Below are 23,606 nucleotides of genomic sequence, written 5' to 3'. Positions count from 1 at the left end.
CCCTCCCCACAATGCTGCCTTATACTTGAACACACTTGAATTTTGTCCTGAATTAGCTACTTTCCCAAATTCCTTATTTCATTTGGACTTCTTAAATGCCCCTTCCCCTTCAAAATTTATAGTAAAGACTAAAGATAATGAGCATGAAATGATTAAACAGGAAACTCTTAAATGACTGCAGTTAAATCTCCATCAATTTATGATGATAGCATCCAAGAATCTGCCTAATGGGAAACCTTGTTTAAGTCCAACTCAGCCTGGAAGTTTCTTTTTCCACCAAAATAAGCAAGTATATAGGCTTCTTCCTCATGCTCCAGTATGAAAGAGACATTCATTCAACAACCACCGATGGAAGGCCCTCTGTGGGTGAGATGCTGGTCCAGATGCTGCAGATGTAACAGTGAACAGGAAACACTGGTGCCTCCCCACCTCCCAGCACTTAGCGTGGGAGACAACACGTTGACAACTTGCCACACATTAAGTCATTTAGTTACAAGACAGGCTGAGCTCAGAGAGCATTTTGTAGGGTGGGGTAGAATTCAAGAGCACATGAATAATCAGAAAACAACACCAAGAAGAGGGGAAGCAGCATCTGCCTGGAACTTAGAGCTATGTTTCTGAAAGTAAAAACATAGTCTTACAAAAAACATTCAGCTGAGAAGATCTGAAGTTCTAACTGGCTTTACTTAATGATTCATGAATCAGACAGCATCCGACCTCGCAAAACAAAGGAACGCTAAGGAACTGTACAAAATGGACAAATGTTTATAGCCATAAGGGGTGGGGAAAGGAAGTTTCTAGCAAAGTTTCTAGAATGTTTCAGGCAAGGTCACCTTCCTATGGGGGATGGAAGGGGTCCATCAGAAGAATAACCTCACTGGTGCTGACCATGTAATTCCAGATTGACTGGCTAAAGGTCACATTCCCAGGGGAGGCTGAAATTGCAATCAGGTGAGGTATTAAGTTCTGGTCAGCTGAAGTGGATTTAGCACGGGTGACTCCATTTTGGGTCTGCTGTCTCTTTTTTAACAAGAGAAAAGTCCTTCCTGGGAAAAGTAGACAACAGGCAATGAGCCACGCCCACTGGAGCCAGCTGAAAAGCCTTTACTCAGTTTAACAAGGGCTCTGTTATTTGAGCTCTAAATGGAACATTTTTTGCCATCAGAGATGTTCAATTAGTAGCAGAAAAAGGAAAGGCTCCCGATAGGACGAAGCAACCATTCTGGTGCAAACTGGTGCGGCATAAGAGTAACACGGGACACTCTGAAAAGGTCAGCAGACAAAACACAGAACCCGGCTGACAAAAGAGGAGAACAGACACACAGCGGAGACCCAGCCCTCCAGCACACACAGCTAAAGGTTTCCCCAAGTCCCCAGCAGTGAGGGATTATAAATTAATAGCAGAACCACACTGTAAGGTATCTGTAGCTGTTCTATATAAAATGGTGCTTACATTCAGCGCAGAGTAAATTGGATCTAGGTCTCCTTCCATGTGTGGGTTTTGGTGTTCTTAATTAATGCCTTTATTAGCTCAATGAAATTCCTTGCTAATGAGGTATTGCTACAGCCATGTTCAGAGACAGCCCCTAACTGACCTTGATGGTCCAAATTCCAGTGCCTCGAAGGGGTGGACCAGGTAAGCTACATCCCTTACCCTACAGATGCTGCCTTAATAAGCTACCTGAGTGTGCAGTGTGTGTCAATTACTTTGAAATACTTTTCAGCTAGTACTCTAGAAGAAAAAGAGGATGGATTAAATCAAAGGTTTTCAGTGCTGCCAACTGTTGAGGATGAATGTGTCATTTTCTAGATCAGAAAAAAAAAAGGATATCTTAGACTTACAGTTATTTTCCGTCTTCTCTTTGTGCTCCCAGTTTCTGCTTAACATAATACTTCTCACACACCCCAGTGGCCTTTAGAGTATGAACAAATTTCCCTGACATTACTCAGTTCGCCAGTCCCCTATTCTCATGCAAATTCCCCCTGTAAGTCCCCTGCTTTCTCTTTCCATTCCTATTTTGAAACATAAAAAGAACAACCCACCCCCTCACTGCCACCCCCAGGCCCTGAGGTGACACCAGGAGGGGCAGAAGCTAAATGACCTTTCATACCTTTTCCATCGCAAATTCCTGATTTGATCTCAATGTGTTCCCCTTAATGCTGCTTCCTGAACAGTCTGCAGTCCGAGTGTTTTCAATGCCCAGCAATTCACATCCATTAAAAAGTGAGATTAAATGTTTAAAACTGTTGTCCTGGACTCCTGAGTTCCATTTTTGGTTCTAATAATGATTTTTTTTCCCCAAGGGCAGACTTTTACCCTCAGGAAAAATCATGATGCCTCTCTGATGTTAGGAACAGTTTTAAAGAAACCAGGCTAGATCTCTCCAACACAAAACAAATTGCCTGCTAAGTTTAGGAAATTCAGGGCAAGATACAGCAAGTGAATCACTTATTTGCTAAGCAAATACTTATCGATTACCTGCTTTATATCCTGTAGGAAATAAACACAGACAGTCCTTAATGCTCAAGAAACTTAGATCAAGTAGAGGAGATAAAACAAAAACATTTTTTAATGTGTGAGCCCTCAAAGGGCCACAGGAGTTCAGGGGAGGGAAAGAATTAAAACTTCCTTACAGTTGCTTTTTAAATTCTTTTTGATTGACTGCATAAAGGCCTGTAACAGAATCCCACAATATGACTGTAGGAGTTCAGGACATCCCTAAATACGCCACTTAGGTACATTGATGATTCTGAGCTATAGGAAGGGGCAGACTGGGGTTTCAAAATGTAGAAATAAAAAAATGTTTAAAAAAAAAAAAAAAAGCAGAAGCAGGGCAAGGCTTTCCCTGAACTTCCCTTATTTACTTAAAGACGGGTCCTCCAAAAGGAACTCAATTGTCATAAACCCCCTGCCAGGCAATTTCATCTACCAGGAAAGATTGACTCTTCTCACTGGAGAGAAGACGAGACAAACTGTCACAAACTCTCATACCTCCCATCAATTCTTCTAAGGGTCCATTCATCTTCCCTAAAAATTATTTACTCTCCCCTAAGAAACTTACCCTTTCCCTATTAAGATGGTATTTAAGTCTGAAATCTAAGCCACCCGGGGAGCTCCTCATCTTTGCCTGGGTATCCCCCCCACCGTACACGTGAGGTACACCTGTTAGTAAACTTCTTTTCCCCCTGTTAAACTGTCTTTTATTACAGGGGTCCCTGCCAAGGACTTGGAAAGGTAGAGGGAAAATTATTTTTCCTCCCCTATAGGCCCAAACATGCCAAATTCAATCCAAACTAATTCAGTAGTCGTCAAAGTCCTAACGTATAAAAGGTTTGCCGTGAAGTCTACCAACATCATGATGAACAACAGTAGCCAAAGCTAACATTCAATGAATACTCATTCTGGGCCAGACGCTATGCTAAACCCTTCACATTATCCGATTTAACCCTCACAGCAACCCTAAAAGGTAGGGATGAAGGGGGATTAATAAAATGGCTGCACTTTGGCTAACAGATTGCTCATTCTTATGCTCACCTTTAAAACGGTCACCTGACCTGACTGTCAGGTTGCTACTCTTGGTCCCAGGCCCATTGTTGAAACTAAAGCTATTGATCTTATTGTTTCTACTTTATTCGAGTAATCAAAAGCTATAATCATGCTTGGTCTCTGAATCCTTCTCCAAAGAGAAGGTCACAGGACTGTAACCTTAGAAAATAGCCTGAATTACCAAGAAGACCCACCTTGAGTGCTTACGAGATAGATAACTAACCGCTGGCCTCTATAGAACTGGTCGCCTGGGGGCATCATGACGCCATTCTGTCTTCTGATGAGAAAATGATTCTGTTAATTGTTATCCATGCTTTATTGTTTGAGCTATGACTCTATAACCACCCCACCCCATCCCCAAGGTGGGTTCACAGTTTTGAAGGCGCTAGCCTGCTCTGGGTCCCCTTTGCCCAGGAAAAGCAATAAAATTGCCTCTTTTCTTGTAAGCGCCAAAACCTTGTCTCTGAGTTATTTGGCTCGTCAGGGATGGGGGCTGATCTTTCAGCAACAGGTAAAGTTACTGTTCTCATTTTACTGATGAAGAGGGAGGTTCAGACAGACTAACTTGAGATAGATGGCAGTGAAGGAATTCACGGGTATTCAACTCTGTCTGTCCAGATGGTTAGCACTTACAGGTACTGCCTCCTTTTGCCAACAAGAAAGTCATGTCAAGAAGAAAAACCATCTTCCATATTCTCTCTTCTTGTGACGGGGGGACAGGGGTGCTACCCATTAAGCTGACCAAACAGATTTGCAAGAAAAATGACAGATTTTTATTTATGTTTATACACAGGAGTTCACAGTAAAATGTGACAGAAGTAGCTGGTTAAGGTGGGCTGCGGAAGTGTGGGAGGGCCACTTCTGAGAAAATCAGTAACTCTTAGGAGGGGGACAGAAAAGGCATTTATGAAAACATAAATGACTTTTTTTAGTACATATAGTCACTGCTTATTTTTTAAATTTATTTTAATTTACATTTTTATTAAGGTATAGTTGATGTATAGTATTATATGTTTCCAGTGATTCACAGTTTTTAAAGGTTATATTCCTTACAGCAACATGGATGGACCTAGAGATCGTCATTCTAAATGAAGTAAGCCAGAAAGGGAATGAAAAACACCATATGATAACACTCATTTGTGGAATCTAATAAAGGAAGGAAGGAAGAAAGGAAAGATAGAAAAAGAAAGAAAGAAAAAGAGACAGAGAAAGAAAGAAAGAAAATGATACTATGAACTCATCTACAAAACAGAATCAGACTCGCAGACATAGTAAACCATCTTATGGCTACCAGGGAAAGGGGGTGGGAAGGGATAAATTTGGGAGTTAGAGATTTACAAATGTTAGCCACTATATATAAAAATAGATTTCTTAAAAAAATTCTTCTGTGTAGCACAGGAAACTATGTTCAATATCTTGTAAAAACCTTTAATAAAAAAATGAAAATGAATGTATGTATGTATATGTGTGACTGGGACATTGTGCTGTATACCAGAAATTGACACATTGTAACTGATGGTACTTCAATTTTAAAAAGGTTATATTCCATTTATAGTTATTATAAGATATATGCTATATCTATATCTCTCTAGGTTATTTTATACATAGTAGTTTGTACTTCTTAATCCCCAACCCCTATCTTGCCCCCCCCCACTTCTCTTCTTCTCTCCTCTTCTAAATAACTTCTTAGAAGGAGGGCAGAAAAGGCATTTATGAAAACATAAATGATTTCTTGAAAGATAAATGAGATCTTAAGAGAATAAATGGGAGAGATGATAGTTTGGTGATAATGCCAACTTCTGGACTCCTGTGTCCAAAAAAAAAGATCAGAGTTGCTTTAGGGGATTTATGACAATTGAGTTACTGTAGGAGACTCTTCTTTTAGGCAGATAAGGGATTTCAGGAACACACATGCCTTCAGCTCAAAATAATTCTTATGCCAAAGTGACATCGTTTGGGGGTGGCACTTCCTGATCCATGTCAGTTACAGTCTATTAGATCACAAACACAAAGGAAAACAGGACTGAAGAGGGCATGTTAAATGCCACAAAAGAATGATTAAAATGCAATGGAGCTTCAGAGAAGAGAGAGATCACTGCACTGATGAGATCAGGAACGACTGGAACAAAGTGCAGGCAAGTGAGATGCATCCTAGGATTTCAGCAGTCAGACAGAAGAGCATTCTAGTCAGCTAAAACAACTCTTTTTCTCGTGAGAACAGTGCTAGGAGAGTATAGAATCCACCTAGAGCACACTGCATACTCTAGCCTGGCTGAAAATATAGAGTACTTCAAAAATTTGCATGTCACCCTTTCAAATGATCTCAACTTCCCTATTTGAAACTTTGCTATAGGTTAAGGCTGAGCAACCGACATATTATTAAATCAAGAACTAGTTTTTGCCAGGGCTAGAACTATTTTGACCTTTTGAAACAAAGGACAGGCTATATCCCCTAATAGCGAATGATTCCCTATTAAGTGGTAAAAAAAAATTCCATCCCCTCATAATTGACTGATCATCATAATTGATTGATCCAATTTTACTGGTTCAGTTGGGAGCAAAAGTCCTCACCTGGAAGGCCCTGACACCTGGGATGTTGGCATCACTTGTGAAACACATCACAAGGAGTTAGTCTCTAGCACTTTTACCAAAAAAAAAAAAAAAAAAAAAAATTTTTTTAATGAGAGAGGGGAAAATTCTGGGAAGATGGTGGAGTAGGATGCACCAGAACTCTGTCTCCCCACCTAAGCAACAATTGTACTGCCAGAATCTGCCTGATGTAACTATTTTAGAACTCTGGAGTTTATTGAAGGCTTGGAAGTTCCAGGGGATGACTTGGATGTTAAACTTTGATTAATTTCAGTCAGTTTCAGCTCTTAGCACAGGGACAACTATCTGTCCCCTACCCCCAGCCACATGGCAGGCAGCTGTGCACCTGTTCCTGCACACAGTTTGGTGTTGTCAGAGTGGGCAGAAAGGACTTTGTCCTCTAAATATCTGGCACCTGTGCTCTGAGCACCAATTGCTGCTTCTGATCACAGAGCTGCAAAGAGGCAGGCAGGCACTGTTGTTATACCTCCCCCCATTGTTGCATATCCCTCCTCCTTTGGCTGAAGAGACTTCCAGGGAAGGTAAAGGGCTGGTTCCCCTCCCTCACCCTTCATTTCTCTCTTTTTACCCTCTTAGGAGCCAGACATCAAAGATTAGGACATTCAAAAACAACTGCATAAATGGAAACAATTAGAAAATGATCATACGTACACAGGAAAAGGCTCAGAAAAGATCTGAGAAGGGCCTTAACTTTATACCTCAGGCTGATTCTCAGCACAGAGACAGCCTACAACAATCCAACAAACAAAAACAGTAACAAAAAAAGTAAACCCAGGAAAAGAAGAAGAATCTTATCTCCGGAGTTACCACATTATTAGACTCAAATGTCCAAGTTTTCAACACAAAAATCACAAGGCATACAAACTAACAGGAAACTACACTCCATTTAAAGGGAAAAATAAATCAACAGAAACTGTCCCCAAAAAAAGACCTGGTGGCAGTTATACTAGCCAAAGACAAAAATAACCATATTAAAGATGCTCCAAGGACAAAAGGAAGATGCAGAGAAAGTCAAGAAAGTGATATATGAACAAAATGGAAATATCAATAAAGAGTTAGAAAAACAAAAAGAAACCAAAAAGGAATTCTGGAGTTGAAAAGTACAATCACTATGATGCAATTTCACTACAGGAATTGAAAAGCAGGTTTGAGCAGGCAGAAGAATCAGTGAACTGGGGTCTGGACAACGGAAATAATCAAGTCTGAGGAACAGAAATAAAAAAGATTGAAGAAAAGTGAACACAGCCTAAGGAACCTTTGGAACATAAATAAGCAAGCAGACCAGCATATGCAGTGTGGCAATCCTCAAAGGAGAGAAAGAATGGGGTGGAGAGAATACTTGGAGAAATAATGGCCAAAAAGTTCCAAATTTGATGAAAGATATGAATATAAACATCAAAGAAGCTCAACAAACTCCAAGTAAAATAAACTCAAAGAGATTCACAGCAACATGCACGATAATCAAGTTTTCAAAAGACAAAGAAAGAATCTTGAAAGCAATGAGACAAATGACTCATCACACACATGGGATCCTTAATCAATTATCAGCAGATTTCTCTTCAGAAACTTTGGAGGCCAGAAGGCAATGGGCCCATATTTTGAAAGTGATTAAACACATATTACACACACACACACACTTTTATCTGTGACTATGCTTCTAAAGATGTGTGTAACTGTCACATTAAAAAGGAATTCATATACAATACAAGAATACAAAATAAAAACACAATCCTACAACACACAGATCTAACAAAGTATGCGTGGTCAAAGATTCCACAGAATATGTTTAAAGATGCATTTTCTTTCCTTTTATTTTCAGTACCTAAAATGTGCTTTTGAGAGGCTACTGGTTAATATGTATAGAGTTAAAATAAACCAATATTATTGTGCTAAATAAGAACTCCTGCAGTAAGTTCAAATCAGATTTCACAAGTTAGTAACTTAAATGCTTTGCTTTGATAAAGTTACAGAAAGTGCATCTTTCTCGTTTTCCATCCTTATACAATGTCGCCCATTTTGTGTGTGTGTTTATACCTTTTAAAAGATAAGAACAGCCAAATATTTAAGTATTATGTACATTTAAATTTTTGGTGGTGGTTTGTTATTTTAAAAGAAACAGCTTCCTTATGATTTACCTCAAGATCTGGTGGAAATGCTTACAGGAACTAGCTAATAACAAAAACCAAGAGAAGCACATTCAAAATACTGATTTACTTTGGTAGCAAATGGTTGTTCTTTGAAGGCTAATGAAGGTAGACAAGACCTTTAAAGTGAAGTGGCCTATTTCAAATACTCAACAGTTTATATAAAACTTTAAAATGTTCTTTTTAAAGAGCTAAGCATCTATATCCACTGACAGCAATGCAATACCTAGTTTATGATGACTTGAAACAAAACAAATGCCCATTAGGAAAAAAAAGCTGTATTTTATCTAATTTACTTTTCAGTCAATAATCCAGACTTTTTCCTCCCAATACAATAACTCCTTTCTCTATAAGGCTGTTCCTGGGAGCCAGACAGTTTAGGTTACTAAGGGAGTTAAGTTAGAGTAATTGCCTACAGTTTAAATAGACAATAACTATTTGCTTCTCTCTTAATGTGCTAATACTTGTGTCTAAAAAAATATGCAACTCTTAGAAAGGTACCACTTCTGATGTTTTTATTACCTGTAACCTTTGGAAACTAAGCACATGAAACTACAAAATTAGTAAACATCTTGAAATCTGTATATGAAACATAAATTACCTCTAATCTCAAATTCTCATTTATTAGTGCACCACTCAATCTTAAAAAAAAAGAAAAGAAAAAAAAAGAGGAGGCTCCAAAGATAGTCTTATACCATTCTTTAAAAAAGGAAACTGTTCCTTTTAACTTTACACCCACCCTACACTCTAATTTCAAAGCACATCATTTACTTGTCTTGGTCATGGACATATCCAAGATGAGATTATATAATTCACTCCCAGAGCTTCTGGTTATCAGAAAACCCATACTTTCCTTTATTGAAGGAACTTGGTCCTGCTGATGTGGGTGTATCCCTTCCAATATTCTTCATCCTCATCTTTGCTTCTGGAGGCATTTCCTCTGGTTCACTATCTTCATCTTCATTAAAAGCTGCTGCTACTGAAAGGGTTTTTGTAGCAAGAGTTGGAACGGTTCCTTTAGGCTTACTTGAGCCAAGTTTGATGGAGACGGCTGAGGCTTTCTTTGTTGTCTGACTACCTACAGCAAATCCAAACTTGGAGATCTTTGTAAGCTTTGTTGGGAGGTCTGCAAGTTCTTCTTCAGCTGATCGCTTCTCAGCACTGCGACTGGAACTTTCCTCTCCATTACTGGAAGAAACAGTCTTAGTTTTCCCAGGTTTTTCTGCTTCTTCTTCAGGTCCTCTGGCGGCTCCCGCTCGCTGCGGTTTCTCAGGCTTCTGCTCTCCTGCCCTCCCGTCCACCATTTTCCCTGCCGCGACCTCCCCTGCAGCTAGAGTGTTATAAATTTAGAATGTTAAATGTAATCCCCATGGTAACCACAAAGAAAATAGCTATAGAATATACACAAAAGGAAATGAGAAAGGAATTGAAATATTTCACTACAAAATATCAACTAGATGCAAAAGAAGACAGTAAAGCAGGAAGTGAGGGACAGAAAAGCTCTAAGGTGTACAGGGAAAAACTAGCAAAATGACAGGGGTAAGTCCCTTCTTGGCAGTAATTGCTTTAAGTGTAAATGGATTTTAAACTCTTCAATGAAAAGACAGAGATTGGCAGGGTAGATAAAAACACATGATCTGACTAAATATGCTGTCTACAAGAGACTCATTTTAGATCCAAAGACAAAAAAAATAGATTGAATGTAAAAGGCTGGAAAAAGACATTCCATGTAAGTAGTAACCAGAAGAGAGCAGGAGTGGCTCTCAGTTATTTCAGACAAAATAGACTTTACATCAGTAAAGTTTATAAGAAACAAAGAAGGATACTATATATTAATAAAATTTTAATACAAGTTATAACAATTATAAACATTTATGCACCTAATGAGAGACTATCAAAATATAAGAAGCAAAAACTGACAGAATTGAAAACAGAAATAGACAATTATACAATAAGAGATGGGAACTTCAATACCCCACTCTCAGTAATGAGTAGAACAACCATAGAAATGAGAAACCAAAAACGTAACACAATAAACCAACTATATCCAATAGATATATACAGAACATGTGACTAAATGAGAGCATACGCATTCTTCTAAAGTGCACATAAGACATTTTCCAGGATAGACCATACCTCAGGCCACAAATTAAGTCTCAATAGATTTTAAAAGATAGATATTATGCAAAATATCTTCTCTGACCACAGCAGGATGAAGTTAGAAATCAATAACAGAAGCAAAACTGAAAAATTCATAAATTTCTGAAAATTAAAACACTTTTAAGCAACCATTGGATCAAAGAAAAAATCAGAAAGGAAATTAGAAAATACTTAGAAATGGTGGGGAGGGTGGTAGAGTGTGTGCCTAGTTTGCACAAGATACTAGGTTCAATCCCCAGTACCTCCAAAATAAATAAATAAACTCAATTACCTACCTCCCCACACACACACAAAAAAAAGATTTTTTAAAAATACTTAGAAATGCATGAAAATGTAAACAGCATACCAAAACTTATGGGACACAGTAAAAGCAGTGCTAAGGGGAATGTTTACAGCTATAAATGCTTACATTAAAAAGCAAGAAAGATCTCAAATCAACAGCCTAACTCTATGAATTAAGAAACCAGAAAAATAGGAACAAACGAAACCCAAAGCTAGCAGAAGGAAGGAAATAATAAAGGTTAAAGCACAGATAAATGAAACAGAAAACAGAAAAGCAATAGAGATAATCAATGAAACCAAAAGTTTGTTTTCGAAAGAATCAAAAAAAAATGGACAAACCTTTAGCTAGAAGGACAATGGAAAAAAGAGAAGCCTCAAACTACTAAAATCAGAAATAAAAATGGAGACGTTACTACAGATTCCACAGAAACAAAAAAGATTACAAGAGGATACTTTGAACGATTGTACACCCACAAATTGGATAACCTAGATGAAATGGACAAATTTATAGATACAGAACCTATCAAGACTAAATCCTGAAGAAATAGGAGATCTGAACAGAACTACAATAAGTAAGAAGATTGAAGAGTACAAATCTCCCCAAAATAAAGTCCCTGGACCTAGTGGTTCCAATGGTGACGTCTACCAAACATTCAAAGAAGAACAAATAACAATCCTTCTCAAGCTTTTCCAAAAAATTAAAGAGGAGGGAACCCCTGTATGCGTGTGGCTTTAACCTCTTTGCAAAATGGGGGTTTTCCATTTCCAAACGCATAGTAGTTATAAAGGAAGGTATGTAAGCTACTGAAAGCAAAAGACACTATGCAGTTTAAAAGATATTAGTACTAGTGATCATCTCTAAGCAACTTTTTGCAAACATGTGCCCGGCATCCTGAACTTCCAGGAACATTGGCGGTGGGAAGTGCTTTTTGAGTAGTTGATGCGTTGGGAGGATGTCTAATTTTCATCTCTACTACATAGATGTACATAACCTAAAATGCTAGCACAACAAGACCCCAACAAATGTTAGAGAAGCCAGCACCAGCTACATGAGCTTGGGCTTTTATGCCCAACACATGGGAATAATTCATACGAATAACCATGCAGCCACCTAACATGTATCTGGCCAGTAGACACCCCTGTCTTTAAGATTGTATTGACTGTACCTAGAAGATCTCTCCACCAATTTTCATTGTACCCTAACTTACAAGGAAAGTTCCTTAGTTAGATAAACTTATTTAATTAATGAATCACTCAGATGACCAGCCAAGAGGTAGAAATGACAGTGGCTCAAAAATGTGCCAGTTTGGGAGGTTTGGGTCTTTTTGATAGCATGAGAAGATATTTCTAGCAAAGGAAAAGTAGAGGTAACTACTGTCATAAATCACACTGACTTTCCCAGGTTGTTTAAGGCAGGATGGAAAGTTCAGCCAGTCAAAGCACCAGTCTGGCTCTCTATTCCACACCTCATAAAATGAGCCCACGGTACTTCTGCAAGAAAGCAACTTGGACCATGCAATGGCAGAGTCACTGGGGAAGAGAGAAAATGTGAAAAGCAAACCATAGGCTTTAAAAAAAAAATGCAAATCCAGCTTATGCTTGGACTCAACTATTTTAAAATATTACCTCTCAGCCCACTAGCCACTCCACTTGGAAGGAAACTCTTAATTTATTTCTAAGGAGTGGCGGAATTCATTAGCATCACAGAATCCTCATCCAGCCTTACATTTTAAAAACTGCTTCTGGGAACTTGCCTAAAACAACTTTTTAGAGCCTGTACCTCAATAAAGGATCCTTTGCTGAAACTTGGATCAGATGTACGTTTATTACCCTCATCTTTTAATCAATTAAAAATTTTATCATAAAAGCACATTTCTTATAAGAGAAAAAACATAAGACTTACTCCTATTGCTATGCTCACGGCAGTTTTTCTAAAGTGAAGGAAAACTGCACGTGTGTCCTGAGTGTAGAAAATGCCAGCATCATGGGGTAGCGATATGAAATTTTCTTACATTATCAGAATCAGACAGGGACTGATGGGACGGAGATAATAACTTCCCTTTGCAAGTGTCCAAATAGGGGTCGAGGTGGGAGTGTTTAAGAGACTGGGAAAAGGATGAGAAAGTCAAGGTTTTATTCCACTTTTAAAACTGAACATTTTCTAGGTAAAAGGAATCTTGCTTTTCTGGTCTCGGAATTGGGGTGATTACAAAAGTGCTTGAGGAGATGGCTTATTCCTAAATCCACTCTTCATGAAAAATACTTATTTTAAAGCTCCAAGCCTGGGTCCCCTCACCAACTTTCCATTCGTTCTTCTTGGCACATGGCTACTGTGGACCCAGCCAGCTCCCAAATCCAGTCATTGGGATATATGATGTCACAGTCTAGAAGGCTCATTTCTGTCCCTGCTCCCCCTACAACACACACACACACACACACACACACACACACACACTCTCTCTCTCTCTCTCTCTCTCTGTCTCATAAAGAAATGAAACTGCTCTTAAAATCATGTACTTAACCATGTTTGGTAAGGTAATATGGCTGCACTCCCCAGAGACAAAAGAAAAGGAAAACCCATATAGCAGAGAGAAAAAAAACATGTTATCACAGAGGGATTCATTCTCCTTAATCAGAACTTTCTGCTCTCAGAAGTCAGGGGGAGTAACTTATGGTGAAAAAGGAATATGAAAATGAATAAATGTATGTTCGTGTATGACTGAAGCATTGTGCTGTACACCAGAAATTGACACAACACTGTAAATTGACTATACTTCAATTAAAAAAATTTTTTTTAATCCGGGGCAGGGTATATAGCTCAGTGGCAGAGCATGTGCCTAGCATGCACCAGCTCCTGGTTTCAATCCCCAGTACCTCCATTAAAAAATAAATAAGTAAATAACCCTAATTATCTCCCCTCTACAGACACATACACACAAACACACACACACACACACACACACACACACACACAAAACTCAGTACGTTGGCCACTCATCAAATGAAAACAATCAAAAAAGCAAAACAAAACAAAACCTCTTGACTACAGCTTGAAACCCTTTTAAAAGAGCTCTTTTTGATGCATTAGATCTTCCATCCACCTAAAACAGCATTTTGACACGTGAGACTTAGAGTGACTTTGTCCCTCACCTGGGGACACTCTGTCAGTGAATGGGTTTAGTAACGGGGTTGAAGGCTGGATGTCAGGGAAGGGAAGGTTGCGGCACACAGGATGCCTGCAGTCTGGTGTGGAAGGCGTGAGATGTGAAATTAATGAGCTCAGCCAGACAATATGTAATAAGGTGTGGAAGGGTGCAACCACCACCGGCATCATGAATTCCACGGGTGTGTTGCAGATCAGGCTGTTCACAAAGCAGAATCTGAGGTAGAGATTAGGGTGCAGGAAGATCTTAGGGAATGCTCCTGGGGACCCCAGCTACTGGGGGAAGGAAGGACTCTGCCTGGGCAGACAGAGAAGCTGGGCTGTGGGAAGCTCTGACACTGAGATGTCCCTTTGGAATGGTCCGTGCCGGGCCTTCAGCCAGCCCCACACAGGCCACCAGTCACTGCGGTGGGAAGCCAGGTGGGGTGGCCTTTCTCAGGGTGTGCTGACAGCCGGGGGCTCCCCACCTGGCCTGCAGTACTCCCAGCAGCTGGGGAGTGGGTTCTTCAACCTTCAAGGGGCCATCTGGGCAGCACAGCATCCATGGGAGGGTGGCTCCAGGTCCCAATTCCACCTGCTCTGAGAAAGGTTGCCCCTCAAAATGGGAGGTCCCGGTGGCCCCAGCCTCCTTACCCACCTCCACCTGGCTGAAGGACCTAAATCACCGGACTCAAGCTTATACAGGCCGGTTTTCCCTGGGACTTGAAACTTGGCAGCAATGCCCAAGGAGCAGTTACGGAAGCCCAGGCTGTGCCCTACATAGTCAAAACGTCTCTGCTGCTGAGACCCCAGGACAGTCTCTCCTCCTGCTGCCCAGAAGCCGGGGTTCCAGCTCTCCTTTGGTTCTCTGTGGTACCTCAGGGCCTCTCAAGAAAAAAAGAAAAGAAAAAAGAAAAATTACCCTGATTAATAAATAAGGATTATAAAGAGAGCTGAAAGGATCTATTACTGTGTGATTTTTGTCTGTATAATGCCTACACTCTCAGCCCCATGAAGGCAGGGAACAAACCTGCCTTACTTACTGTGGGATTCCCATTTCCAGCATGGTGATTGGCCTAGCATGAACATCTAACAAACACTTGTTCAGTGAGGGAGGGAAGGGAGGGAGGGAGGAAGGAAGGAAGGAAGGAAGGAAGGAAGGAAGGAAGGAAGGAAGGAAGGAAGGAAAATGGGGGACTTCAGTGTAGGTTGGGATCGTCAAAAGGCTTCATGAAGGAGATAAAACTTGATCTCAGCATTACATGGAAGGATTTAGCTGAACAGAAAAAGGGACCATGCCAGGAAGAAAAGAGACGTGAAGACACAGGCAAAGGAGGCTAGCTGTTTGGAGCAGAGTTTATGGATTACAGGATTAGGCCAGATTGTGCAGACTATTGAAACCCAGGGAGAGTGGGGTAAACTTCCTGTGGAGGGCAGTAGGAAGATATCGCTAGGCCCTGTGCAAAGGATAACTGGATTCTCCATCAGCTTCCTTCCTCTCAAGTGAAAACTCACGCTGAGAGACAATCTAATGCCAAAACCTGTTGGATATTTCCATCCACTGTTACTGCCAATGGAGCTGGGCTGAGAAAAATCTAACCAGGGCCAGACTGAAAAAAGGAGTAAGACATGTTATACCTCTCTGAGATTCTACTTCATGTGTTTGTGGCTGCCAGAAAACCAAATAATGAGCTGTAAGTCAGGCAGGGTAAGATGTCTCTGTGCACCCTGTCTCTCTGCCTGAAAACTCAGAGCAACAGAGAAAAGCTGATAGCAGTGGTGCATTGCATCCTGGGATGCATAATCCGACAACCAAATTCCATAGGTTGAATCAGAGAAGAATCTGGTTCATGGGGAATGTAATCTATCCTGAAGGGCGCAGTCCATCCTGGGGACTGCAGTCCACCCTGGGGATTATGGTTGTTCCCGTGTTGCAATGATTCAAAGAATTAAAGGACAAATCATGAAGGGTTAGGAAGGCATCATTCTTGAGCCCCACTAGATGGATTTCTCTGGGGACACAGGCAGAAGGCTGAGGGTATAAATCTGCCTCTAGCTCTGGGTCTAAGAACAGGAGTAGAGCCAAAAACAATCAACAGCAGTTACAGGTCTGAGAGCAAACATCAACTGTGAATAGAACTCCCTCTCTCATTTTGATGCAGGAAAACAGATGTGGGGCGTGGGGAGGTCTGTGTCCCAGCTCTCAGTGGAGCCCCTGTGGCTCCCTTGGACTAGTTAAGGAAAGGAGCAAAGGCCAGAGGGAGAAAAGGTGACTAGAGTCCCAGGGTCTAAATCCTTTAGAGGGAAGGAGGAGACCTAGGTCCTGAGTCAACTAAGCAAATGGTGCTTTGTGAAAGAGAAACAAATAGCGTCGAAAGGTGGAAATCTAGAATGAAAAAGGAATGCCCTAGCCACAATGCCTCTTAGACCAGGGACCCAGAGGCCCACTGAGGGAGCGTCCACCTGCGACTCCACTCAGGGGCACTGTAACCTGTGACCCCACCAAGGGGCACGAAAACCTTTGACTTGTGGAGAGCATTCACCGGCTTGAAACGAAAGCAAAAGTATTCATTATATGAATACCCTTTTCTTGCACACACACAAAAAGAAGGTTAAAAACAAAAGTAGAGAAAGGAGAGGAGGAGAAGGGAATTATTGTAAGAATAGGGGGTGATTTGCAGACCCCTGGGGCAGGAAGGAGTAGAGCAGGGGCCGGAGAAGAGGCTGGAATGGGACCGCTGTGGGTGGCAGGCAGGGTTCCTGCTGAGTTCTCTTTGCCCCACCGTCCTCACCACGGTGGATATGATTAATATCCTTCATTTCTGTTCCAGTGATAGAGGAAACAACACTATCTCATTTTAATATGCATTTCTTTGATTATTAGGGAAGTTGAGTATGTTTTCATGTTTATCAATATCTCCATTCAGCCTGAACAGGGCTGTTGTGAGGAATGAAATGAGAGAATAGAAAAAAAAGTTTTTGAAAACAAATGAAGGCTGCTGTGCTGCTCTGCTTTTGTGACAAATGAACAGTGGTTTATATTGAATTCATATTTCAAATAAATTCTGAAGTGCATCAGGTTTCTATTAAAGAAGAGGGATGTATACGTACACAAGGCCATTTTAGGTGATGAAATTGCACCCAAGAAAATAAGCACTGGATGGTTACATATGATAAAGATCTGTCATTTAGCCCTAAAACAAACCCCAAAAAAGGGAGAAGGAAGGAAAAAAATGGTAAACCTACAAGAAATTTCATGTAATAGCTCATCTTTTCAAGACTGTCTTTGTTTGATTTTTTCTTTTTTTTCTTTTTTTTTGTGGAACTGTTTTCTACAGGGAAAGAATGTGTGTGTTTACTTAGCTCTAATTAGAAGGTATTTTCCTCAAGTTTTAGCTCAACAAAATCAGAATAACTACTAAGAATTACTTGAACCTGTTTTCAGGGTTAGTTTTCTCAAGCAGAGGGTGGGTCAGTCCCAAAAGAAAGGGACAAATGCCTTTGCAGAGTTAGCTTCTCAACAGCACGATGAAGAATAAAACTGACTTATACTGACTGCTGTCCCTCTTACTGTAACAATGGCATGATTCTACGTGTATCTTTGAAAAAAAATATTCTTCCAAGTGGGCACTGTCTTTATTCTATTTTTTAACATTTTTTATTGATTTATAATCATTTTACAATGTTGTGTCAAATTCCAGTGTAGAGCACAATTTTTCAGTTATACATGAACATATATATATTCATTGTCACATTTTTTTTCTCTGTGAGCTACCATGAGATCTTGTATATATTTCCCTGTGCTGTACAGTAGAATCTTGTTTATCTATTCTACAATTTTGAAATCCCAGTCTATCTCTTCCCACTCTCCGCCCCCTTGGCAACCACAAGTTTGTATTCTATGTCTGTGAGTCTATTTCTGCTTTGTATTTATGCTTTGTTTGTTTGTTTGTTTGTTTGTTTTTAGATTCCACATATGAGCGATCTCATATGGTATTTTTCTTTCTCTTTCTGGCTTACTTCACTTAGAATGACATTCTCCAGGAGCATCCATGTTGCTGCAAATGGCATTATGTTGTCAGTTTTTATGGCTGAGTAGTATTCCGTCATATAAATACACCACTTCTTCTTTATCCAGTCATCTGTTGATGGACATTTAGGCTGTTTCCATGTCTTGGCTATTGTAAATAGTGCTGCTATGAACATTGGGGTGCAGGTGTCATCCTGCAGTAGGGTTCCTTCTGGATATATGCCCAGGAGCGGGATTCCTGGGTCATATGGTAAGTCTATTCCTAGTCTTTTGCAGAATCTCCATAGTGTTTTCCACAGTGGCTGCACCAAACTGCATTCCCACCAGCAGTGAAGGAGGGTTCCCTTTTCTCCACAGCCTCTCCAGCATTTGTCATTTGTGGTATTTGTCCTTTCCTTCACTAGTTTGTTTTTAAAAAATACTAATAAATAAAAGATATTGATTGATTGCAAAAAAAAAAAAAGAATAAGAATAAGAACTTCTCAGGGTTCCAGGGAACAGCCTTTAAAACTGCTCCTCTTGGATGAAGGAAAAGATGGTATCCAATCTTCTAAGCAAGGTTATTTGCCTCCTCCATCAGGCACCCCTCACTTATACCACCCACATCTTAAGACGTGATGGTTTCTGTTTGCTCCTTGGAGGAAGGGAGAGCGTCCTAGACTCCTTTTCCCCTCATTCATTCCCCAGCAGCCAGTGACAAAGGGACTGTCCTTGACCAATCTCTAAACAAGCTCCTTTAAGTCCTTTTTCAACTGGACCTCAGCCCTGGGCTTCAGTGTCCACCCATGTTGGGACTGCATTGTCCAGTTTTTGCAAGAATCTTGCTAAGCTCAGTTTAAAGAGAACCCCAACCTCAATATCTATCATATTTCTCACCCGCCATCATCCCCTGGGTGACATCTGCTCACTGTGACCTGCCCTCAGCAACGATTCTGTTCAACTTGTTTAACCAGAATCCCAACTAGTAAGGTGTTTCCTCTTAATAATTTCCATCCACTGATGCTGTCCCTGCTCCTTGGCTATAAGTCCCCACTTTTCTTTGTTGTATTCAGAACTGAAGCCAGATCTATGCCGAGGTCTCTTTCTCCCAATTGCAATCGTTCCTGAACAAAATCTGTCTTTACAGCTTCCGCTATAGTCAGGGCCTGGTTTTCTTTGATAATAGCACGGTACCTGGAATATTGTCTTCACTCAAAAGCTGCATTTATTGAATGATGGATAAGACAAATAAGTGTATGAATGAACAAACAAAAGCATGAGTGAACTTCAGCCCATTCCACCATCAGAGGGCAGGGGTAAGCAGCACAGATGAAATGACAGCCTGCAAGGGTCTCTCTCCTTGCTGTGCACCAGTGCAGACCTGCACAAATCTGACAGCCTTGAAGGGGAGGAAAAAATGACCTTCCTCTACTCATCTTATGTTCTCCGGCTGAGGTCCAGTAAATTGGACTCTCAAAAGACAGACTAACAAGAGAAAAACATACAAACTTATTTAATGTAAGTCTTATGTGACACAGGAGAATTCATAAGGAAATAAAGACCAGAAGAATTTCTACACTAGTTAAGCCTGAGTATTTTTGCACTAATTTTGATGAAGAGTAGAATGTCATGGGAAAATGTGATAGGGCAAAGGGATATGAGATAAGGGAGGGTAGTAAACAGGGGGAAGCTTAGCAAGGCCTGCTCATCCAGATTCCTCTTGGCATCACTCCATCTATGAAGATATGGATGGCCCTTTTTTCTAGCTGTAAAGAGGGCACCTCTCACAGGAATGGGAAGGGGGAGGTCAGAGTCCTTTCTGCACCTTATATCCCAAATTCCTTCAACCCAAAATATCCAATATGTCAAGGCACCATATTGTGAGGCAGCAGGTGTTAAAGCCCATCCACCCTGACTCCTAGTAGCAAGGAGATGGAACCACAATGCGAAGAAGTATTGGAGCTAAGAGCCTTGAGTGGTGAGAAGAGGAAAAGGAAGCATAGAAAGGGCAGCAGAAGAGACACTGCCCAGAAACTAATAAAGACCGTTAGAAAGGTCTGAGGCCTGGTGCCTGGGAGAAGGTTGACATGAAGCACTACAGATGAATCCACAGGAGGACTGAGTATGCACCTTGGGCACCAGCAAAGCAGTGGCACTAAAGAGGAGAGAGAGTTTCAGAATTGGGCCTTCTTTGTGAAACATAAATTATCCTTATTTTATTGTGGTAACATATGTGAGATATCATCTCTGCAAGGTCAGGACCTCCAAAGGTCTCAATCCACTCTATGATCATACACACTCACAGAAACCATTTTTGCACCACTGGAAACCTAAACAAAGAACATGCCAAGGAGGGCAGAGATGTCACTATCAAGTAAAGATACAGATTGTTGTGAGGAGCTTTGAGAACCGTCTCGTTATTTCTAACAGAGCTTTGTATATTTGCGAGCACACATGTGATTGAAGGCTGGCGCTGAATCCATGTGTGCATGTGTGTTCATGTAAACGTCTGTAGAAGCATTTGTACGCAAGACATGGGTAAGCAAAGGATCTCAAATGGTATCTTAATCTCAGAAGTGTTGGCTCAGAGGGAGACAGATTGAAATAATCTATAAAGAGAATAAGAAACAGAAAGGAAGCTGAGTCAGAAGAGGGAAGAGGCCAACATCTTACTGAAGAGGCACAAATACCATAAACTGAAAATAGATGTTTAGCACCAGTTATAACTCTTTGCCATGCTGCTGTGATGTTTAAAAATTATCAGCTCCATAATATGGTTTAAAACAGTGTTTACCAACCTTGAGTGGGTTTAGAGGTCTGTCATTCACATGTGAAAGGTTGGGTCAAGCTCAAGAAAAAACTTACTGAAGAACATAGTTTCTAGTTTATAGACATAATTTGTGATATTTTCATTAACCTAAGCTATTATACAATAGTGTGTTACCTTGCAGAAAGAAGCAAAATCTCAGAGAAATGATTACCAATTTATCATTTCTGGTTCATAGGAAGAAGCTAATTCCACTTTCTGAAGAGAAAGGACAGAAAATCTTTCATTTTGATTGACTTGGCCAATGCAAAGATGAAGAAATGCCATGTGACATTTTAAATCTCATAGACAGGCTTAGTGTTAAATGACACAAAGTGGAGGAGAAACGTAGCTCTTAGCTGATTTCCCCCTGGAACCTGTTTCCTCAAGGGTTTTGGTATCTCACAAATCTCCCGCATTTGTGTAATGGTCTCCCCTCTCTCTGAGGGCTTTTACTTTGCTGATCCTCATTGATCCCCGTAACAACTTTGCACAGTGTTTGAGTATTAAGTGTGAGCTCCAGAGAGGTGGTGTGGTTTATTTGAGGTGTCACAGTCTGTGACAGCCCCACTACAAGTAATTCCTATCCTACCAGTCATTAGTGCCTCCCTAAAATAACACAAAGTGTATCCACACATCCAAGAACCAAGGAGATATCCATTGTACTGTGTCACTGTGAGATCCCCTGCTGGGCAGGGGACACAAAGACTGCCATCTTGGTTGTGTAGGTTCATTCTGACCAGTTGGTGACAAGGCCATGATAAAAACTTTAATATCAACTGTGATTATATGTGTTAAGGAAAAGACCTAGGATGAGGGTCAGGAGAGTTGAGTTCTTTTTTTTTTTTTTCCTAATAATTTTATTCACTTTGGTTTTCCTTTAATGGAGGTACTGCAGATTGAACCCGGGGCCTCGTGCGTGCTAAGTGTGTGCTCTACCACTGAGCTATAATGCCCCTCCCCTGACAGTTGAGTTCTAGTTCTGGTTTTTATTATTGAGGAAACTGCAGCCATCATGGCTAACACTTACTGAGTGCCTCTTCTGAGTAAGGCACCTTGCTAAGTGTGCCACACGGAGAATCACTTAATCCTCACAGCCACACTCAGCAATAGATAAGCTTAGTTTCTGCTTTACTGGTAAGAAACCCTAGACCCAGAGAAATAAGTTGCCCCAAAATACATAGCTAATGGGATTGAGAAGCCAGGACTTGAACTTGGCAGTCAAATGCCAGAACTTGTGTTTCTGACCACTATGAGAACCTGCCATTCACTGGTTGACTGATTTAGGCAATCTCCTAGTTTCTCTGGGTTAGTTTCCTTGATTATTTAGGAAATAATTTCACTAAGCCCCTTCCAATCCCATATATACACATATAAAACAGAAATGAGAGAAGAAACACAGAAGTGTAATTTCTCATTTGTTAATGAGTATGTACAAGGTGCTCTGAACCCAAAAGATGAAACTGAGGGGTTTCATACACCCACCTGTTTCCCCCATTGTGTATCATATTAGTTTATTTTAATTTACACTTTGGATATAGTTGCAGTATGTTACAGACAGAATTTTTAAACCTAAATGCTATGTTAAATTTATTGGATGATTAACCTTTTAAAAAATTCTATTGTGAATCTTTTCTGTGTATGTTGTTCTTAAATTTTATTTTATCATTGTTAAACCACTTTATTGAGGTCTGATTCACATGTTTTAAAAAACTGTACCGATTTAATGTGCACAACTTGGTGATTTTGGAGGTAAGCTTACACTCATGGAGCCATCATCACATCACAAAGGTTTATGTCATAAACCTATCCATTACCTCTGAAAATTGCCTCCTGCCCTCTTATTATTTTTATTATTGTCATTAGCCGTGATAAGAACACTTAATGTAAGATCGTCCCTCCTAGCAGATTTGTAAGCATACAATACAGAATTGTTAACTACATTATTAATATTTGTAAAATAAAGAATCATTCCTTTAAAATTGCTTTTTGTAAAGATTAGATTTTCATTATGAAGTGCTTAATTAGAAGTGCTCCGTAATTCATCAGATCTTTACACAGCTTTGTGTCTTTGTTTCATTATCCTAAAAGTGGCTACAAAGAGGTAGTTCAATATGATATTCCAACGACTCCTTTCTTCTTAGAGTCTTCATTGCCTTCATCCTGTAGAGGGGAGGCTCTGGTCTCTCTGATGGTTTTCATTAACATATCAACAATCATTTTACTTCAGTGACATATTTTGTGTTGATAGACCATCAATAGATTGAGGAAACACTGCAATCTAACACAGCCCAGTAAATAATCAGGACAAGATTAATGGTGATAGTGAATGAAAACCACCTGTTTGTTATAACGGCTTGCTTGCTTTCTTCATTTCATTTCAGATTTCAATAAACTGTGAGTGCCTTGAAGCGTACTCGAGCCAGGCAGAGTAAATGCAGTTCTCTGGGAGTAATATTCACCTCTTTGGGAACACTCACCAACATCCCCATGGTCTGCAGTTGGAAGAGGAGAAGTACAGCCAACTGACGGGCTGTTTTGTTGCCATGATGGCTACCAACAGGTCTGCCTTCTTATGTCCCCTTAGCTTACAGGAATGGACAAGTGTTTTTTGGCATGCCAGCATTATCACAGAATGATGGAACCCAGACAGCTAAATTCTCTGGTTTCACGGATCATATTTTTCCTCCTCCCCAAAGCATGACGAGTCAACCACCATAAAAATTACCTAATTGTCTAAAATGAAATAGACAGTTCTTGCTTTTGCTTTGGTGACCTTTTAACCTACTGACTGGAGTAAAATAGAAGTTGGTGGGAGCAAAAAAAAAAACTTGCATTCTATCTTCTGAGGACACTCTCATCGGTGAGTCTAGAAAGACGCATTAAATAAACATGAACAATGGCTA

At 40.3% G+C, this 23,606-nt stretch overlaps 2 long non-coding RNA genes and 1 pseudogene across 2 annotated transcripts in view; 1 reads left to right on the top strand and 2 right to left on the bottom strand.

Moving 5' to 3' along the window:
• Positions 1–3,826, bottom strand: part of LOC140691467 (uncharacterized) — a 12,608-nt gene extending 8,782 nt beyond the window's left edge. Inside the window, exon 1 of the long non-coding RNA XR_012067095.1 lies at positions 3,742–3,826. This is a non-coding gene — a long non-coding RNA (uncharacterized lncRNA). The remainder of the gene's footprint in view (positions 1–3,741) is intronic.
• The window catches only part of LOC140691468 (uncharacterized), a 25,523-nt gene extending 1,917 nt beyond the window's left edge, over positions 1–23,606 (top strand). Inside the window, exon 2 of the long non-coding RNA XR_012067098.1 lies at positions 23,085–23,606. This is a non-coding gene — a long non-coding RNA (uncharacterized lncRNA). The remainder of the gene's footprint in view (positions 1–23,084) is intronic.
• LOC102528784 (PEST proteolytic signal-containing nuclear protein pseudogene) lies at positions 8,800–9,629 on the bottom strand (annotated as a pseudogene).

Source organism: Vicugna pacos, chromosome 35, assembly GCF_048564905.1.
Source record: "Vicugna pacos chromosome 35, VicPac4, whole genome shotgun sequence".
Lineage (NCBI taxonomy): Eukaryota > Metazoa > Chordata > Mammalia > Artiodactyla > Camelidae > Vicugna > Vicugna pacos.
The sequence above is the reverse complement of the archived record's forward strand: the minus strand, read 5'-3'. Positions and strand labels throughout refer to the sequence as shown.